The sequence below is a fragment of the Hyperolius riggenbachi genome, chromosome 10, assembly GCF_040937935.1.
Source record: "Hyperolius riggenbachi isolate aHypRig1 chromosome 10, aHypRig1.pri, whole genome shotgun sequence".
NCBI lineage: Eukaryota > Metazoa > Chordata > Amphibia > Anura > Hyperoliidae > Hyperolius > Hyperolius riggenbachi.
The window spans coordinates 270,255,625-270,275,151 of NC_090655.1; the positions used below are offsets into that span (position 1 = coordinate 270,255,625).

Consider the following 19,527-nt stretch of genomic DNA (forward strand, 5'->3'; position numbering starts at 1 on the left):
GGCTACTCACAAAGGTGGATTGCTGGAGTGCAACCGACCACAGGAAGCTGGTGGAGCCAATGAACCCAACGCCAGGACTAGGAAGCTCTCGCTCTCCTTTCTAACGGGCCATCACTATGTTTGGTACCATGTGTAATCTGTGTGGACCCCTCTTACATCACTGTGTGTGGAGGGGAGAGGGTTTAGCAGAATTTGGGTTAAAGAGGTTCCCAGGTTTGGATACAACTGAGTTAAAAAGACAAGAGAATGTTATCAGCACATGCTAATAAAATGATTTTGTCTATAACAAGACTTTCCTCATTCAGGTAAGCCACCTCACCCTTTTTCGATTTTATTGTTCTTTTAACTTAGTTTTATCCGAACCTGGGCACTTCTTTACCCGAATTGTGGACACACACAGGACTGATATTCAGAGAGATTGGATCGCTGTGACTGTGACGGGATCATCCAGGGATCTCCTGATTTCTGTCAATCATTTTATGGCATAATGTCATAGATCTATATTGTTACGCCCTCACAGAGGTAGACTGGCAACTATTTCACCTGATAATACTACAGCACAGTCCCTGCTATCCGGAATCAAGGCATCCGAAAGTCTCAACTAACCGGCATGCCTGAGGTATAACGGGGACCTCTGTTGGGGGGCTTTCTGTGGGTGCTCGCAGGCTTATACATACTTACTGAAGCCCCAGCCATGTCTGGCAGTCTCCTATCTCCCCACAGGCTCCTAGTGGCTTCCAGCATCTGTGTACGGAAGCCTATGTGTCACATGACCCCATGGAGGTCAGCTGACACTCTGGCTTCTGTGCACTGGGGAAGCTGGAAAGCCGCTCCGAGCCCGCCGGGAGATAGAGGGAGACTGCCAGACATAGCTGGAGCCTCGGTAAGTATTCCAGGGGGGAGGTTTGTGCTTTTTCGACCAGTTGTTTAAGCAACCGGCGAGCACATTGATACAGCATCAGGGGATCCCCACCGCAAACACACTGAAACCAGCGCAGGAGATTTGGGCGCAGCCGGCGCCACCATAGGCCGTAATAGGAATTACGGCTATAGCAGGCACAGGGAGTAACTTCAGCGTCATCAGAAGACGGAGCTGAAGTTACTTTTAAAACATAATAATACTTCATTCCCCCACTATCCATGGCGGCCTGGAGGGGGAATAGTATTTAACACGGCCGGGAACTTGTGCAGCAGCAGGATCAGCCATATACCGGCTGTATCCTGCACCCAAGTCTCCCGCACTGTTATCTCTCATACGCTCCCCACCGGTGCTGGTTACTGGAGACTATGCAGCATAAACATAATAGCAGCAATAGATAAGGTATTAATAGTCAGATGTATTCCCAGGTCATATTATACTCCAGCACAAATAATGCAGATACACCCCAATGCCTCAGTGCTGCTCCCCAAATGTAAATTAGCAGATGATTGGATACAGGTGTTTAGGCTGGAGGTAAGATACAAGAATTCCGGGGTGGAGAGGGGGACAGGTTATTGTTATATGTGTTACAGTCACTGCTATAGACACCCCAATGCCTCAGTGCTGCACCCCACATGTAAATTAGAAGCAGATGATTGGATACAGGTGTTTGGGCTGGAGGTGAGATACAGGAATTCTGGGGTGGAGAGGGGACAGGTTATTGTTATATGTGTTACAGTCACTGCTATAGACACCCCAATGCCTCAGTGCTGCACCCCACATGTAAATTAGGAGATGATTGGATACAGGTGTTTGGGCTGGAGGTGAGAAACAGGAATTCTGGGGTGGAGAGGGGGACAGGTTATTGTTATATGTGTTACAATCACTGCTATAGACACCCCAATGCCTCAGTGCTGCACCCCACATGTAAATTAGGAGATGATTGGATACAGGTGTCTGGGCTGGAGGTGAGATACAGGAATTCTGGGGTGGAGAGGGGGACAGCTTACTGTATATATGTGTTACAATCACTGCTATAGACACCCCAATGCCTCAGTGCTGCACCCCACATGTAAATTAGGAGATGATTGTATACAGAGTTTTGGCTGGAGGTGAGATACAGGAATTCTGGGGTGGAGAGGGGGACAGCTTACTGTATATATGTGTTACAATCACTGCTATATACAAATGTGGGAAGCTGTTGCTGGAAACGATTCTGTGTTATGTAACAAAATAAATCCTATTAGAATGGAAATCTGATGCATCTCCAAGTATCTCTCCTGTGATTAGAGCTGCTAATAAAGTTATTCCTCTGGATAATGTGCTGAATATCAGCTGTATATTGTTCCCACAGTGTGACGTGTTTTGTTCCTCTGCATGTGATGTAAGATGTACTATTAACTGCATCAATCAGATTTACTGTAATCAATAAATTGCATTGTTATAATGAATGAGGCCAGTGTAAGCTCAGTGTTTGTAGCCAGAGCTCTCTGTAACATTGCAGGTCTGTAGTCTGTCACTGGTGATGGTCAATAAGACCTGCTGCTGATTTGGAGGGGCTCCTGGGAGGTTTTACTGGCTTTTCGCACTACTTATTCAGACGGGTTATCATAGTAATGAAGTGGAGTCGCCCTTTAGCCCCGGATAAGAGACGCAGAGGAGTAGCTATGGGGGGGGCAAGTGGTACATCTGTCCCCGGGCGCAGCATCTGGGGGGCGCAGTTACAGGTTTTACTTTCCCTGATGCGTTCCTGTTGAAGATTCTATGAAAGATGGTGGAAGGATCCAATCTTCTTCCCTGCTTCCTTCTCTCTGGCCCGGAGTGTTGTTTTATTTTATCTCCCTGCTGTAACCGGCGCTTGCCCTGTGTGCATCAGCAAAGTAGATCATGTGTATTTCTGCGTATCTCCCAACCCCCTAATGCCTGGTACACACGATGCAATTTCCTGCCGGGTGGATGGGTCAAATTGATCATATCCAGCATGTCCGATCAGCTACTGATGGAGAACAGGATCAATTTTGTGCAGTGCTGATCTGAAAATCGATCCTGTTCGGACATGCAGGAAATTATTATAAACCTCAAACATCTCTAGGAAAGCATGATGGACCCCTTCTCCGGGTGCTGAAAACCTTAGGTACGCCTCTGAGGAGACGCAGTGACTTACTGCAAGGAGCTCCAGGTCAAAAGTGCTGCAGGAGGGATACTCTAACTTTTGTTACCTTTATGGTTTAAAATACCAGAAGATCATTGGTGTTATAAGGAAATACCTGTCCTACATTCTGACTCAAAGGTCCTATGGGGGGGACGATTGGGAGGTGCAGCTTCTTGTCTCGCAGAGCATCCACTCAGCTATTACATGGCTCAGTACGAATAGCTTATACAGCTACTTGTAGACATTGCAGGATGCATAACCAGACATGAGATGTAGTTTTTTTTCCTGTAATGAAACTTTTAGGATGCGACACTACATTAATTGCCAGACCCACAATGTCATTCATATGATTTCCTGTGCTGTTTGCCAGTTGCAGTATGTTGGATGCGAAACACGAGGCGTACGTATTGTCCCGTCACCGGTAAGTTGGGCACAGAGTGAGCCTAATGACGGCTCAGCATGGTGGCGCTCTAATTCCCGGCAGTGTTAAATACTATTCCCTCTCCGAATCAGAGAAAGGTGTAATTCGGGGGTTAGGCAATTGCTGGGATCCCCGAATTACCTTTGCGTGGGGTACGTAGCATAGTACTAGTGCTGTGGCGGCACTCAAATTCAGTGCTGAGTGCTGGGTGCCAAAATGACCTACTTCACAACACGAGCCTTCCTGCCCAGAGAGTTCCCCGCCCTCTCGCCGACTCAGTGTCTCCGGATAACGCGCGCGCGAGGAGACAGGAACTTTATCGTTCCCGAAGGGAAGTCAGCTGACTCCAGCAGTGCTGGGGATTGGCTGGGCGGCTGGGGGACGCTGCTAGAGCGTTCCCCAGCATAAAAGGAGCTGTCTGTCAGTTGCTCCTTGTCTTCTGTCGTGAATACATTGTTGTGTTAGCGCTCAGACCTTAGCTCAGTGCCCTGGTGTTGATACTAAGGATTTCACACCTTAGTTAGGATTGTATTTTGATATTGTATCTGTGTTTTGACTTCGGCTATCCTTAACTACTCTCTCGCTCTTCGTTATTGTACCTTTGCCTATCTGATTCTTGTTGCCGACCTCTGCCTGATTTCCGATTACTCTTCTGCCTTCCGTTCCTGTACTGCTGCCGTCATCTCTGTTGCTGAACCCTTGCCTGTCTGACCTTTCTCCCTTCAGTGGAACGTCTCCCACTGGAGGGTTATCTCTGAGGCCTGCCTCTCCAAGACGCCTGCCCCAAGCAGACGATTACTGCTAGGAGTCGAGATTCCTCACTCTGCCTGGTTAGAGGATCTCACTCACGGGGTTCCCATTCAGAGGTAACCACACCTCTGAGGAATTGCCGTGTGGTGGATATTTCCACACTTCCTTGATATATTACTGTCTTTATTGTGTTCATTTGCTGGTGTCCAGAGGTTAGCAATATATCGGATTATCGGTGATACTGCAGATCATCAATAATCGGGTATATATCTGCATTCTTGGTGATACTGCAGATCGCCAATAATCAGATTCTCTCTGCGTGCTGACACTGATCGTTACAGAACAGCAGACCACTAGTATGGAAGCACTACGCAGTCAGATCGAGACTCTAACCACCTCACTTAATAACATCATTGAGGTGGTTAATTCACAACAGACTCAGATCAACCAATTGGCTGGGTCTGTAAGGGCCTTGCAGACGACTGTGGCCACTGTGCAATCCACTCCGGTCACGGATCTCCGTATGTCTGTGCCCGAAAAATTTTCAGGGCAAAGATCCGACTTTCAGAACTTTCGCAATCGAGTTTTGTCTTATTTTGAGCTACGACCAACTTTGTCAGGTACTGAGCAGCAAAGGGTGACCTTTATTAAGACCTTACTGTCCGGGGACTCACAAACCTGGGCATATGGCCTTCCGCCCGAGGATACAGCACTGACGTCAGTTGAGGAGTTTTTCAAAGCAATGGCAATAATTTATGATGATCCGGATGCTTCGATCACTGCTGAGAGGAAGCTCAAAACTCTCAAGCAGGGTCGAGATTTGGTGGAAGTTTATGCGGCGGAATTCAGAAGGTGGGCTGTGTCATCTAGGTGGGGGTCCTAGGCTTTATTGGACTGTTTTCTCTCAGGCCTATCAGACGCAGTCTCTGAATTGATGTTAGGACACCCAGAACCCTAGTCCATCGATGACGCCATTTCCCTGGCAATACGTGCAGATCGCAGATTGTGCTATCAGCGCCAATCGAGAGGCAGGAATGCAGTAAGAGCTCTCTCTTATGCATCTTCATCGCCTACCCCTCCTACTGACGAACCGATGCAAATCGGACACTCTCGGTTGACTCGAGCCGAGAAGGAGCGCAGAAGGGCGGAAAATCTTTGTCTATATTGTGCAGAGCAGGGTCATATTGCTCAAAATTGCCCCAGGAAATCGGGAAACGCTGCCGTCTAGGTGTAGTTAGAGGTAATACCCTAGACGCACAGAGCTTACCTCTAAGTCAGAATAATCGGTTACTCCTCCCGTGTTCCATTTCCTGGGGGAATTTTACTGTTTGTACGGAAGCTTTCGTGGACTCTGGGTCCGCTGCCAATTTTATAGATTACGAGTTTGTGAAAGGGCTGGGTGTGCCCTTACAACCCTTAGACCGACAAATAGTCGTCACAGCAGTGGATGATTCTCCCCTACAATGCAAACAACCTCTCTCCCAGACTCTCTCCTCTCCCTGTTGTCTTGCACGATAGGGGTTTTGCACAAGGAGAGTTTACAGTTCCTTGTTTTACACATGGCAACCTCCACGGTGATTCTTGGGATGCCCTGGTTGCAACTCCACTCCCCGCAGATAGACTGGGCCTCAGGTCAGCTACTCAGTTGGTCATCTTTTTGCCACAATCATTGTTTGGGGAAGATTGCTATGTGTGCCACCAAGATAGATGTTACGGGGGTACCAATACAATACACCGAGTTCGCTAACGTCTTCTGCCCTAAGTCCGCTGATAAACTCCCACCTCATCGGAGTTTTGACTGTTCCATTGATTTAAGATCCGGTTGTATGCCCCCTAGAGGTCATCTTTATAACCTGTCAGGGCCGGAGAAATTGGCAATGCGGGCGTACATTACAGACAATCTGGCAAAAGGTTTCATCCATCCTTCCCGGTCGCCAGCCGGGGCAGGGTTTTTCTTCGTAAAGAAGAAGGACGGTGGTCTTAGACCTTGTATTGATTACCGAGGTCTCAACAAGATTACCATAAAGAATCGCTATCCATTGCCTTTAATAGACGATCTCTTTGCCCAAATTACCAATGCCAGTATCTTCTCAAAATTAGACTTACGTGGGGCATACAACCTGGTGCGCATCAGGGATGGTGATGAGTGGAAGACGGCCTTCAATACACCCGACGGGCATTACGAGTACCTAGTTATGCCCTTTGGGTTGTGTAACGCCCCGGCCATCTTCCAAGAACTAATAAATGAGGTCTTCAGAGAGGTTTTGGGGAAATTCGTCTTGGTCTACCTTGACGACATATTGATCTTTTCTCCAAAGCTCGGAGAACATCATAAGCATGTCAAGTACGTTTTAAGGAAGTTGAGAATGAATTCACTCTATGCAAAACTAGAGAAGTGTGTCTTTGAGGTCACTCAAATTCCTTTCCTGGGCTATATTATTTCGACCTCAGGTCTCGTGATGGACCCAGAAAAGGTTTTGGCTGTCTTAGAGTGGCCGCAACCAGTGGGTTTGAAAGCACTTCAAAGGTTCCTGGGCTTCGCTAACTACTACCGGAGATTTATCAAGGGATTCTCTTTGGTAGTAGCCCCTCTGACTAGTCTAACCAAGAAGGGGGCTGACCCATACCATTGGTCATCAGAAGCTCAGTTAGCCTTCAATACCCTGAAAAAGATGTTTTGCTCTGCACCTATTCTGAGACATGTTGATGTCACCCTCCCCTTCATGGTGGAGGTGGATGCCTCAGAAATTGGGGTGGGGGCGGTCCTGTCTCAACGTTCAGGTCCGCAGGGCAAGACACATCCCTGTGCCTATTTCTCACGTAGATTTTCTCCTGCGGAGAGAAACTATGATATAGGCAACAGGGAACTCCTCGCCATTAAACTGGCCTTCCAAGAATGGCGTCACTGGCTGGAGGGGGCAGAACACACTATTGTGGTATATACCGACCATAAGAACTTGGAGTACATTGAGGGCGCCAAGAGGCTTACTCCCCGACAGGCCTGCTGGTCTTTATTCTTCTCTCGCTTCAGATTTGTCATCACCTACACCCCAGGTTCTAAAAATGTTAAGGCGGATGCTCTCTCTAGGTGTTTCAAACCCGAGACAGTTCAGTCTACACTTCCAGAGGGCATTATATCCAGTAAGGTAGTGCTAGCTGCCACAGAAACATGGGAGGATTGGGCTGCTACACTAGCGTCCTACCAGTTAGATACCCCGGAAGGGAAACCAGAAGGGGTCCTCTTCATACCACTTCCCTTCCGATTGCAAATCCTGCAGCTGTTCCACGCCCATAAGAATGCGGGTCACCCTGGGGTCACTCGCACTCTGGATTTGCTCACTAGGTGCATGTGGTGGCCCTCCTTGGCCTCGGACTTTCAGAGACAAAAGAAACAGGCCGATAAGAGACGGTCTGCTGAGTGGCACTTTGCTCCAGGAGACAAGGTGTGGGTGTCAACTAGACATTTGGCACTCAGACAACCGTCCACCAAATTGGGTCCCAGGTTCATAGGGCCTTATCCAGTGGTCAGGAGGATCAATGATGTCTCTTACGTTATTGATCTCCCAAACAGCATGAGATGTGGGAGATCGTTCCACATCTCTCTACTGAATCCGGCAGTGTATGTGGATTCCTCTGAGGAATTGCCGTGTGGTGGATATTTCCACACTTCCTTGATATATTACTGTCTTTATTGTGTTCTTTTGCTGGTGTCCAGAGGTTAGCAATATATCGGATTATCGGTGATACTGCAGATCATCAATAATCGGGTATATATCTGCATTCTTGGTGATACTGCAGATTGCCAATAATCAGATTCTCTATGCGTGCTGACACCGATCATTACAGTAACCAATTTATCGAGACATATCAGATTCCAGTGTACGATTACGAGCAGACCGACGGACCCCCGGCCAGTCTCCCCCACAGGGTGGCCCATCAACGCCTGCCAGGCTCACCACATATAATGCTCCCCTCCCTGGGCTGCGCCCCCACTTCCTGCCAAGTCCCCAGATCTCTGCACGTGTCTCACCCATTTAATGTGCTCCTTCTGGGCTGAGCCTCCACTGCCTGTTGGGTGCCCCTGGCCTCCCCCACCTAATGTGCTCACCTTCTGCCAAGCTGCCGATTGGGCAAAACCAGTGTCGGACTGGGAGGTGGAACTCTTCGCTAGATTCACCTTCCACCCAAAATACATCAGAGTCTCTAATAGAATCCCTCTGTGATAGACCAGCATGTTTGTCCTCTGCTAGGAGAAGTAAGTCGTCCAAATAATGGAACAACCTCCACCCCTGTATTCGCAGTAGAGCTACCACAGCTATAAGTACCTTCGAAAAAGTCCATGGAGCTGTGCAAATTCCGAAGGGGAGACATTTGAGTTGGTAATGCTGCTGATCGACTGAAAATCTTAGATACTTCTGGAACCTCGAGTGGATGGGAATATGCAAATAAGCATCCTCGAGGTCCACAGAAAGCATCGAGTCTGAAGTTGTTACAGATTGTGTAATGGACTGAAGGGTCTCCATCTTGAACCTCTTTAGTTTGATGTGTTTGTTCAGGTATCTCAAGTTTAGAACTGGTCTCCATTCTCCGCTTTTCTTGAGTACAAGGAACAATGGGGAATATATTGTCCTTCCTTTTTCTTGTTCCGGTACTAACTGTTTTGCTTTTTTCTGTAGCAGTGTCTGCATGTATTCCTCCAGAACCTTTGCCTTGTCTTTTGACTTTGGGATTTTTGTCGGTGAGAAGTAGTGTTGGGTGAACACCTAGATGTTCGGGTTCGGGAACGTTCGCCGAACATCGCCGCGATGTTCGGGTGTTCGTGCCGAACCCCGAACATAATGGAAGTCAATGGGGACCCGAACTTTCGTGCTTTGTAAAGCTTCCTTACATGCTACATACCCCAAATTAGCAGGGTATGTGCACCTTGGGAGTGGGTACAAGGGGAAAAAATATTTGAAAAAGAGCTTATAGTTTTTGAGAAAATTGATTGTAAAGTTTCAAAGGAAAAACTGTCTTTTAAATGTGGAGAATGTCATGTTTCTTTGCACAGGTAACATGCTTTTTGTCACCATGCAGTCATAAGTGTAATACAGAGAAGAGGTTCCAGGAAAAGGGACCGGTAACGCTAACCCAGCACCAGCAGCAGCACACGTGATGGAACAGGAGGAGGCGCAGGAGGAGAAGGCCACGCTTTGTGAGACACAACAACCCAGGCCTTGCATGAGGACAAGAAGCGTGCGGATAGCATGCTTTGTACCGCCATGCATGCAGTCATAAATGTAATAAAGATAAGAGGTTACATAAACAGGGACCACGCGGCAACGCTAACCCAGCAGCAGCAGACGTGATGGAACAGGAGGAGGCGCAGGAGGAGAAGGCCACGCTTTGTGAGACACAACAACCCAGGCCTTGCATAAGGACAAGAAGCGTGCGGATAGCATGCTTTGTACCGCCATGCATGCAGTCATAAATGTAATAAAGATAAGAGGTTCAATAAACAGGGACAGGGCGGCAATGCTAACCCAGCAGCAGCAGCAGCAGCAGCAGCACACATGATGGAACAGGAGGAGGCGCAGGAGGAGAAGGCCACGCTTTGTGAGACACAACAACCCAGACCTTGCATGAGGACAAGAAGCGTGCGGATAGCATGCTTTGTACCGCCATGCATGCAGTCATAAATGTAATAAAGATAAGAGGTTCAATAAACAGGGACAGGGCGGCAATGCTAACCCAGCAGCAGCAGCAGCAGCAGCAGCACACATGATGGAACAGGAGGAGGCGCAGGAGGAGAAGGCCACGCTTTGTGAGACACAACAACCCAGGCCTTGCATGAGGACAAGAAGCGTGCGGATAGCAGGCTTTGTACCGCCATGCAGTCATAAATGTAATAAAGATAAGAGGTTACATAAACAGGGACCACGCGGCAACGCTAACCCAGCAGCAGCAGACGTGATGGAACAGGAGGAGGCGCAGGAGGAGAAGGCCACGCTTTGTGAGACACAACAACCCAGACCTTGCATGAGGGCAAGAAGCGTGCGGATAGCATGCTTTGTACCGCCATGCATGCAGTCATAAATGTAATAAAGATAAGAGGTTCAATAAACAGGGACAGGGCGGCAACGCTAACCCAGCAGCAGCAGCACACATGATGGAACAGGAGGAGGCGCAGGAGGAGAAGGCCACGCTTTGCCTTTGTGAGACACAACAACCCAGGCCTTGCATGAGGATAAAAAGCGTGCGAATAGCATGCTTTGTACCGCCATGCATGCAGTCATAAATGTAATAAAGATAAGAGGTTCAATAAACAGGGACAGGGCGGCAACGCTAACCCAGCAGCAGCAGCACACGTGATGGAACAGGAGCAGGCGCAGGAGGAGAAGAAGGCCATGCTTTTTGAGACACAACAACCCAGGCCTTGCATGAGGACAAAAAGCGTGCGGATATAGCAGCAATGCTTTTTGCCGCCATGCAGTCATAAATGTAATACAGATGAGAGGTTCAATAAACAGGGACCGGAAACGCTAAACCATCCCAGATGTTCATTGGTCATGTTACTTGGTTGGGGTCCTGGAGTGTTGCGTAGTCGTTTCCAATCCAGGATTGATTCATTTTAATTTGAGTCAGACGGTCTGCATTTTCTGTGGAGAGGCGGATACGCCGATCTGTGACGATGCCTCCGGCAGCTCTGAAACAGCGTTCCAACATAACGCTGGCTGCCGGGCAAGCCAGCACCTCTATTGCGTACATTGCCAGTTCGTGCCAGGTGTCTAGCTTCATGCCCGGTTTCAGGTCCAGCGGTGCCTGCCAGCCACAAATCCGTCTGTTCCTTTATTTCCCTCCAAATTTCCTCCCCTGTGTGCTGCTTATCCCCAAGGCAGATCAGCTTCAGCAACGCTTGCTGACGCATGCCAACAGCTGTGCTGCACTGCTTCCACGACCCTACTGCTGCTGGTGCTGGGTTAGCGTTTCCGGATGAGGTACAGCTTTGAGATGCGTTGGAGGAGAAGGAGTCAGAGAGGTAGGTGCTGCTGTTGTTATCCAGTGGGAGGGACGGCGGTGCAGCTGTTTGCGGCGTGGGCATGGGCAACACCCGCGCCATAGCAGGTGAGGAATCGCTGCCAGGCTCCACAAGGTTCACCCAGTGCGCGGTAAGGGAGATGTATCGACCCTGGCCGAATGCACTCGTCCAGGTGTCAGTGGTGAGGTGAACCTTGCAGGCAACGGCATTCTTCAAGCTTCGGGTTATTTAGCTGACCACGTGCTCATGCAACTCAGGCACTGCAGAGCGCGCAAAGTGGTAGCGGCTGGGAACCACGTAACGTGGGATGGCCACTGACATCATGCCCTTGAAACTGTTTGTCTCCACCACTCGATATGGCAGCATTTCGCAGGCCAGAAGCTTGGCTACGCTGGCTGCCTGTTACTGCCACGGCCCGGGGGTCATTTGCTGGCAATTTCCTCTTGCGCTCAAACATCTCCGAGACAGACAACTCAACCGTAGGGCTGCACACCGAAGGGCTGTTGGTTGTTGTGTTTGATGAACACTGGGAGACCTCAAGAGCACTACTCCGGAAAGTGACAGTGTCAGCGTCGTCTGATGTTTGTGAATGTTGTGAACCACGCAATGGCTGGGCTACTGCTGCTGCTGCTGAGGCGGGTCTGGTGGTGAGTCTGGTGAACCCAAGGGAGGCAGTGTTGCTGGTGGTACCCTGTCCTGCCGCGTTTGCCCACAGAGTGGGATGTTTGGATAGAATGTGGCGGCTCATGCTGGTGGTGGAGAGGTTGTTAATACTTTTCCCCCTGCTCAGGCGGGTCTTGCACACCTTGTAAATCGCCATGGTAACATCCTCAGTGCAGTCTTCAAAGAAAGCCCAGACTTTGGAGCACCTGCCTTGCTGGCGATTTCTGTTTGCGCCTCTTTTGCCTCTCACTTGAACTTCCACGCTTGTGGTGCCTGAAATTGCGCGCCGCATACCTTGTGGCACAAGGTGAACTCGTGCAGCAGTGGGTTCTTCAACAGACTCATCTGTGCTGCTGCTACGATGGCAATGTTCTCGTTCACAAACAAAATCTGGGTCTATGTCCACATTGTCCATACCCTCCTCTTCCATCTCCTCAAACTCGTCATATGTCATTGTGGGGGGCCGCCGCCGTGGAGTATAGCTCCCCAGAACAACCTCTGCGCAGCTCACTCCAACGTCGTCAAGGAGCCCACTGGCTCCTTGTAACTGGCTGAGGACTCGGACCTCGTGCGTGATGTGCTGGTGCTGCTTAACCCACTGCTGGACGCTTGAGAGGTCATCCAAGTAATTATCTGGTCCTGTTCTTTTGGATCTGTGAGGGTGGTTGTCCTGGACAACATGGGCGGTATTGAGTGGGTTTTCTTGGGTGCTCCCCTGTGGCCTGTACGTGAACCGTCAGGGGAAACACCTCTTCCCTTGCCCCTCCCTCTTTCACCGGATTTCTTCCTCATTTCACTTATCCTTAAAGTACACGCTGACTGGCAGCAGTACAGTGGCAGTACAGAAATGCTATACAGTGGTGGGTGAGCGGTGTACCACTATTGCCAGCAGCGACACAGAGCACAATGCTATACAGTGGCGGTTGAGCGGTGTACTACTGTTCCCAGCAGACACAGAGTGGCAGTAAACACAATGCTATATAGTGTGGCTGAGCCGTGTACACAGAGTGGCATTAAACACAATGCTATATAGTCTGCTATATAGTCACCCCGAACGGGGTGATGTTCTGCAGAACCCGAACAGTGGCAAACACTGTTCGCCCAACACTACTGGGAACGCAGATTTTAGTACCTAAACACACGATACAACATGTTTTCCGGGGTCGGACTCTGAGGCACATACAGATGGTCCCGATCATCATCCTCATCATACAACTCTTCTCCTGAGTCTGACACACCCACCACCTCTGCCACCCCAACATCCCCAGACACAGACCCCTCATCGTCCTCAACATTAACTTGGGATGCTGCTGGCCTGAGCCAGACCTCCTCCTCCACATCAGGCCCCATCATCTCCTCAATGGCAGCCCTCATTAATCGCTCTGGCGACGGACCGATGGACACAACGTTCTCCTCCGGGGAGGGCTGCTGCTGACCACTGGCTGCTGGGGTGGATGTTATAGCTTGCGTGGGGCGTTGGCTGTTGCTGTTGTTGGGAGTGCTGCTCACAGCGGAGGTCTCTGGGGAACTCATGGTGAGCTCATATAGTGGTTGATGGTGAGTGGAGTATTACTGATCCCAGCAATATACACACTGACTGGCAGAGTACGCAATGCTATATAGTGTGGCTGAGCGGTGTACACAGAGTGGCAGTAAACACAATGCTATATAGTCTGGCTAAGCGAGCGGTGTACTACTGTTCCCAGCAGAATCAGAGTGGCAGTAAACACAATGCTATATAGTGTGGCTGAGCCGTGTACACAGAGTGGCAGTAAACAATGCTATATAGTCTGGCTGAGCCGTGTACACAGAGTGTCAGTAAACAATGGTATATAGTTTGGCTGAGCCGTGTACACAGAGTGTCAGTAAACAATGGTATATAGTCTGGCTGAGCGGTGTACACAGAGTTTCAGTACACAATGGTATATAGTCTGGCTGAGCCGTGTACACAGAGTGTCAGTAAACAATGGTATATAGTCTGACTGAGCCGTGTACACAGAGTGTCAGTAAACAATGGTATATAGTCTGGCTGAGCGGTGTACACAGAGTTTCAGTAAACAATGGTATATAGTCTGGCTGAGCCGTGTACACAGAGTGTCAGTAAACAATGGTATATAGTCAGGCTAAGCCGTGTACACAGAGTGTCAGAAAACAAAATGCTATATATAGCGTGGCTGAGCGAGGTGCACAGTGCAGTGGCAGTACACACAATACTATATAGTCAGGCTAAGCCGTGTACACAGAGTGTCAGAAAAAACAATGCTATATATAGCGTGGCTGAGCGAGGTACAGTGGCAGTACACACAATACTATATAGTCAGGCTAAGCCGTGTACACAGAGTGTCAGAAAACAAAATGCTATATATAGCGTGGCTGAGCGAGGTGCACAGTGCAGTGGCAGTACACACAATGATATATAGTCAGGCTAAGCCGTGTACACAGAGTGTCAGAAAACACAATGCTATATATAGCGTGGCTGAGCGAGGTACAGTGGCAGTACACACAATACTATATAGTCAGGCTAAGCCGTGTACACAGAGTGTCAGAAAACAAAATGCTATATATAGCGTGGCTGAGCGAGGTGCACAGTGCAGTGGCAGTACACACAATACTATATAGTCAGGCTAAGCCGTGTACACAGAGTGTCAGAAAAAACAATGCTATATATAGCGTGGCTGAGCGAGGTACAGTGGCAGTACACACAATACTATATAGTCAGGCTAAGCCGTGTACACAGAGTGTCAGAAAACAAAATGCTATATATAGCGTGGCTGAGCGAGGTGCACAGTGCAGTGGCAGTACACACAATACTATATAGTCAGGCTAAGCCGTGTACACAGAGTGTCAGAAAACACAATGCTATATATAGCCTGGCTGAGCGAGGTACAGTGGCAGTACACACAATACTATATAGTCAGGCTAAGCCGTGTACACAGAGTGTCAGAAAACAAAATGCTATATATAGCGTGGCTGAGCGAGGTGCACAGTGCAGTGGCAGTACACACAATACTATATAGTCAGGCTAAGCCATGTACACAGGGTGTCAGAAAAAACAATGCTATATATAGCGTGGCTGAGCGAGGTACAGTGGCAGTACACACAATACTATATAGTCAGGCTAAGCCGTGTACACAGAGTGTCAGAAAAAACAATGCTATATATAGCGTGGCTGAGCGAGGTACAGTGGCAGTACACACAATACTATATAGTCAGGCTAAGCCGTGTACACAGAGTGTCAGAAAAAACAATGCTATATATAGCGTGGCTGAGCGAGGTACAGTGGCAGTACACACAATACTATATAGTCAGGCTAAGCCGTGTACACAGAGTGTCAGAAAAAAAAATGCTATATATAGCGTGGCTGAGCGAGGTGCACAGTGCAGTGGCAGTACACACAATACTATATAGTCAGGCTAAGCCGTGTACACAGAGTGTCAGAAAAAACAATGCTATATATAGCGTGGCTGAGCGAGGTGTACACAGAGTGGCAGTACACACAATGCTATATAGTCAGGCTAAGCCGTGTACACAGAGTGTCAGAAAACACAATGCTATATATAGCGTGGCTGAGCGAGGTGCACAGTGGCAGTACACACAATACTATATAGTCAGGCTAAGCCGTGTACACAGAGTGTCAGAAAAAACAATGCTATATATAGCGTGGCTGAGCGAGGTACAGTGGCAGTACACACAATACTATATAGTCAGGCTAAGCCGTGTACACAGAGTGTCAGAAAACAAAATGCTATATATAGCGTGGCTGAGCGAGGTGCACAGTGCAGTGGCAGTACACACAATACTATATAGTCAGGCTAAGCCGTGTACACAGAGTGTCAGAAAATACAATGCTATATATAGCGTGGCTGAGCGAGGTACAGTGGCAGTACACACAATACTATATAGTCAGGCTAAGCCGTGTACACAGAGTGTCAGAAAACAAAATGCTATATATAGCGTGGCTGAGTGAGGTGCACAGTGCAGTGGCAGTACACACAATACTATATAGTCAGGCTAAGCCATGTACACAGAGTGTCAGAAAAAACAATGCTATATATAGCGTGGCTGAGCGAGGTGCACAGTGCAGTGGCAGTACACACAATACTATATAGTCAGGCTAAGCCGTGTACACAGAGTGTCAGAAAAAACAATGCTATATATAGCGTGGCTGAGCGAGGTACAGTGGCAGTACACACAGTACTATATAGTCAGGCTAAGCCGTGTACACAGAGTGTCAGAAAAAACAATGCTATATATAGCGTGGCTGAGCGAGGTACAGTGGCAGTACACACAATACTATATAGTCAGGCTAAGCCGTGTACACAGAGTGTCAGAAAAAACAATGCTATATATAGCGTGGCTGAGCGAGGTACAGTGGCAGTACACACAATACTATATAGTCAGGCTAAGCCGTGTACACAGAGTGTCAGAAAAAACAATGCTATATATAGCGTGGCTGAGCGAGGTACAGTGGCAGTACACACAATACTATATAGTCAGGCTAAGCCGTGTACACAGAGTGTCACAAAAAACAATGCTATATATAGCGTGGCTGAGCGAGGTACAGTGGCAGTACACACAATACTATATAGTCAGGCTAAGCCGTGTACACAGAGTGTCACAAAAAACAATGCTATATATAGCGTGGCTGAGCGAGGTACAGTGGCAGTAAACAATGCTATATATAGTCTGGCTGAGCGAGCGGTGTACTACTGTTCCCAGCAGTGACACACAATGACTGGGGGGGACCCTGGCTAGCGTGGCTGGAGCGCGAACTACCCTGCCTGCCTACCCAAAGCTAAACCCACAGACAAATGGCGGAGATATGACGTGGTTCGGGTATTTATTTACCCGAACCACGTGACCGTTCGGCCAATCAGAGCGCGTTCGGGTCCGAACCACGTGACCCGTTCGGCCAATCACAGCGCTAGCCGAACGTTCGGGGAACGTTCGGCCATGCGCTCTTAGTTCGGCCATGCGGCCGAACGGTTTGGCCGAGCACCGTCAGGTGTTCGGCCGAACTCGAACATCACCCGAACAGGGTGATGTTCTGCAGAACCCGAACAGTGGCGAACACTGTTCGCCCAACACTAGTGAAAAGACACTTCTTAGTGGTTTCTTGACAAAACTCCATCTGTATCCCTTTATAAGATTAGATTACTATGGCTGCTCTGCCAATTTTTCTTAAACTCCTTGCTGCTCTAATTCTGGCCTGCTGGAAATCTAGTCGACTGTATTGGATTAGTTCTTCTTGGCTTCCTGTCCTTTGGTATTAAACCAGACTTTCCTCCAGTCACATGCTGTATAGCTGTGTCCATCTCTTTACCAAAGAGATTTCGGCCATCATACGGTATTTTGCACCATTCCTGGCGTGATGTTGGATCTGCCGACCATGACTTTAGCTACAGAGCCTTTTAGTGACAACTGAAAAAAACATTCACCTCGCCAAACATCGAATGATATCCACTGCAGCTTCTCCTACATAAACTGCTGTTAAATTGAAATCTTCATGGGCTGATATCGCTTCCTTGTCTTCATCTGCTCTGATCGCCTCTTCGATGTTTACTGACCAGGCCTTCATTGCCTTTGCCACAGATGTTAACGCTAGTGTTGGGCGAACATCTAGATGTTCGGGTTCGGGCCGAACAGGCCGAACATGGCCGCGATGTTCGGGTGTTCGACCCGAACTCCGAACATAATGGAAGTCAATGGGGACCCGAACTTTTGTGGTTTGTAAAGCCTCCTTACATGCTACATACCCCAAATTTACAGGGTATGTGCACCTTGGGAGTGGGTACAAAAAAAATTAGCACAAAGAGCTTATAGTTTTTGAGAAAATCGATTTTAAAGTTTCAAAGGGAAAACTGTCTTTTAAATGCGGGAAATGTCTGTTTTCTTTGCACAGGTAACATGTTTTTTGTCGGCATGCAGTCATAAATGTAATACATATAAGAGGTTCCAGGAAAAGGGACCGGTAACGCTAACCCAGCAGCAGCACACGTGATGGAACAGGAGGAGGCGCAGGAGGAGAAGGCCACGCTTTGTGAGACACAACAACCCCGGCCTTGCATGAGGGCAAGAAGCGTGCGGATAGCATGCTTTGTACCGCCATGCAGTCATAAATGTAATAAAGATAAGAGGTTCCATAAACAGGGACCGGCAACGCTAACCCAGCAGCAGCAGCAGCAGCACACGTGATGGAACAGGAGGAGGCGCAGGAGGAGAAGGCCACGCTTTGTGAGACACAACAACCCAGGCCTTGCATGAGGACAAAAAGCGTGCGGATAGCATGCTTTTTACCGCCATGCAGTCATAAATGTAATAAAGATAAGTGGTTCAATAAACAGGGACCACGCGGCAACGCTAACCCAGCAGCAGCAGACGTGATGGAACAGGAGGAGGCGCAGGAGGAGAAGGCCACGCTTTGTGAGACACAACAACCCAGGCCTTGCATGAGGGCAAGAAGCGTGCGGATAGCATGCTTTGTACCGCCATGCAGTCATAAATGTAATAAAGATAAGTGGTTCAATAAACAGGGACCACGCGGCAACGCTAACCCAGCAGCAGCAGACGTGATGGAACAGGAGGAGGCGCAGGAGGAGAAGGCCACGCTTTGTGAGACACAACAACCCAGGCCTTGCATGAGGGAAAGAAGCGTGCGGATAGCATGCTTTGTACCGCCATGCAGTCATAAATGTAATAAAGATAAGTGGTTCAATAAACAGGGACCACGCGGCAACGCTAACCCAGCAGCAGCAGACGTGATGGAACAGGAGGAGGCGCAGGAGGAGAAGGCCACGCTTTGTGAGACACAACAACCCAGGCCTTGCATGAGGGCAAGAAGCGTGCGGATAGCATGCTTTGTACCGCCATGCAGTCATAAATGTAATAAAGATAAGTGGTTCAATAAACAGGGACCACGCGGCAACGCTAACCCAGCAGCAGCAGACGTGATGGAACAGGAGGAGGCGCAGGAGGAGAAGGCCACGCTTTGTGAGACACAACAACCCAGGCCTTGCATGAGGGCAAGAAGTGTGCGGATAGCATGCTTTGTACCGCCATGCAGTCATAAATGTAATAAAGATAAGTGGTTCAATAAACAGGGACCACGCGGCAACGCTAACCCAGCAGCAGCAGACGTGATGGAACAGGAGGAGGCGCAGGAGGAGAAGGCCACGCTTTGTGAGACACAACAACCCAGGCCTTGCATGAGGGCAAGAAGCGTGCGGATAGCATGCTTTGTACCGCCATGCAGTCATAAATGTAATAAAGATAAGTGGTTCAATAAACAGGGACCACGCGGCAACGCTAACCCAGCAGCAGCAGACGTGATGGAACAGGAGCAGGCGCAGGAGGAGAAGGCCACGGTTTTTGAGACACAACAACCCAGGCCTTGCATGAGGACAAAAAGCGTGCAGATATAGCAGCAATGCTTTTTGCCGCCATGCAGTCATAAATGTAATACAGATGAGAGGTTCAATAAACAGGGACCGGAAACGCTACACCTTCTTAGATGTTCATTGGTCATGTTACTTGGTTGGGGTCCTGGAGTGTTGCGTAGTCATTTCCAATCCAGGATTGATTCATTTTAATTTGAGTCATACGGT

The 19,527-nt window shown here is 48.8% G+C and overlaps 1 protein-coding gene across 2 annotated transcripts in view; it reads right to left on the minus strand.

Annotated features, from left to right (window-relative positions):
- Nucleotides 1-19,527, minus strand: part of LOC137535392 (zinc finger protein 665-like) — a 976,927-nt gene that overhangs the window by 721,747 nt on the left and 235,653 nt on the right. The window lies entirely within an intron of this gene.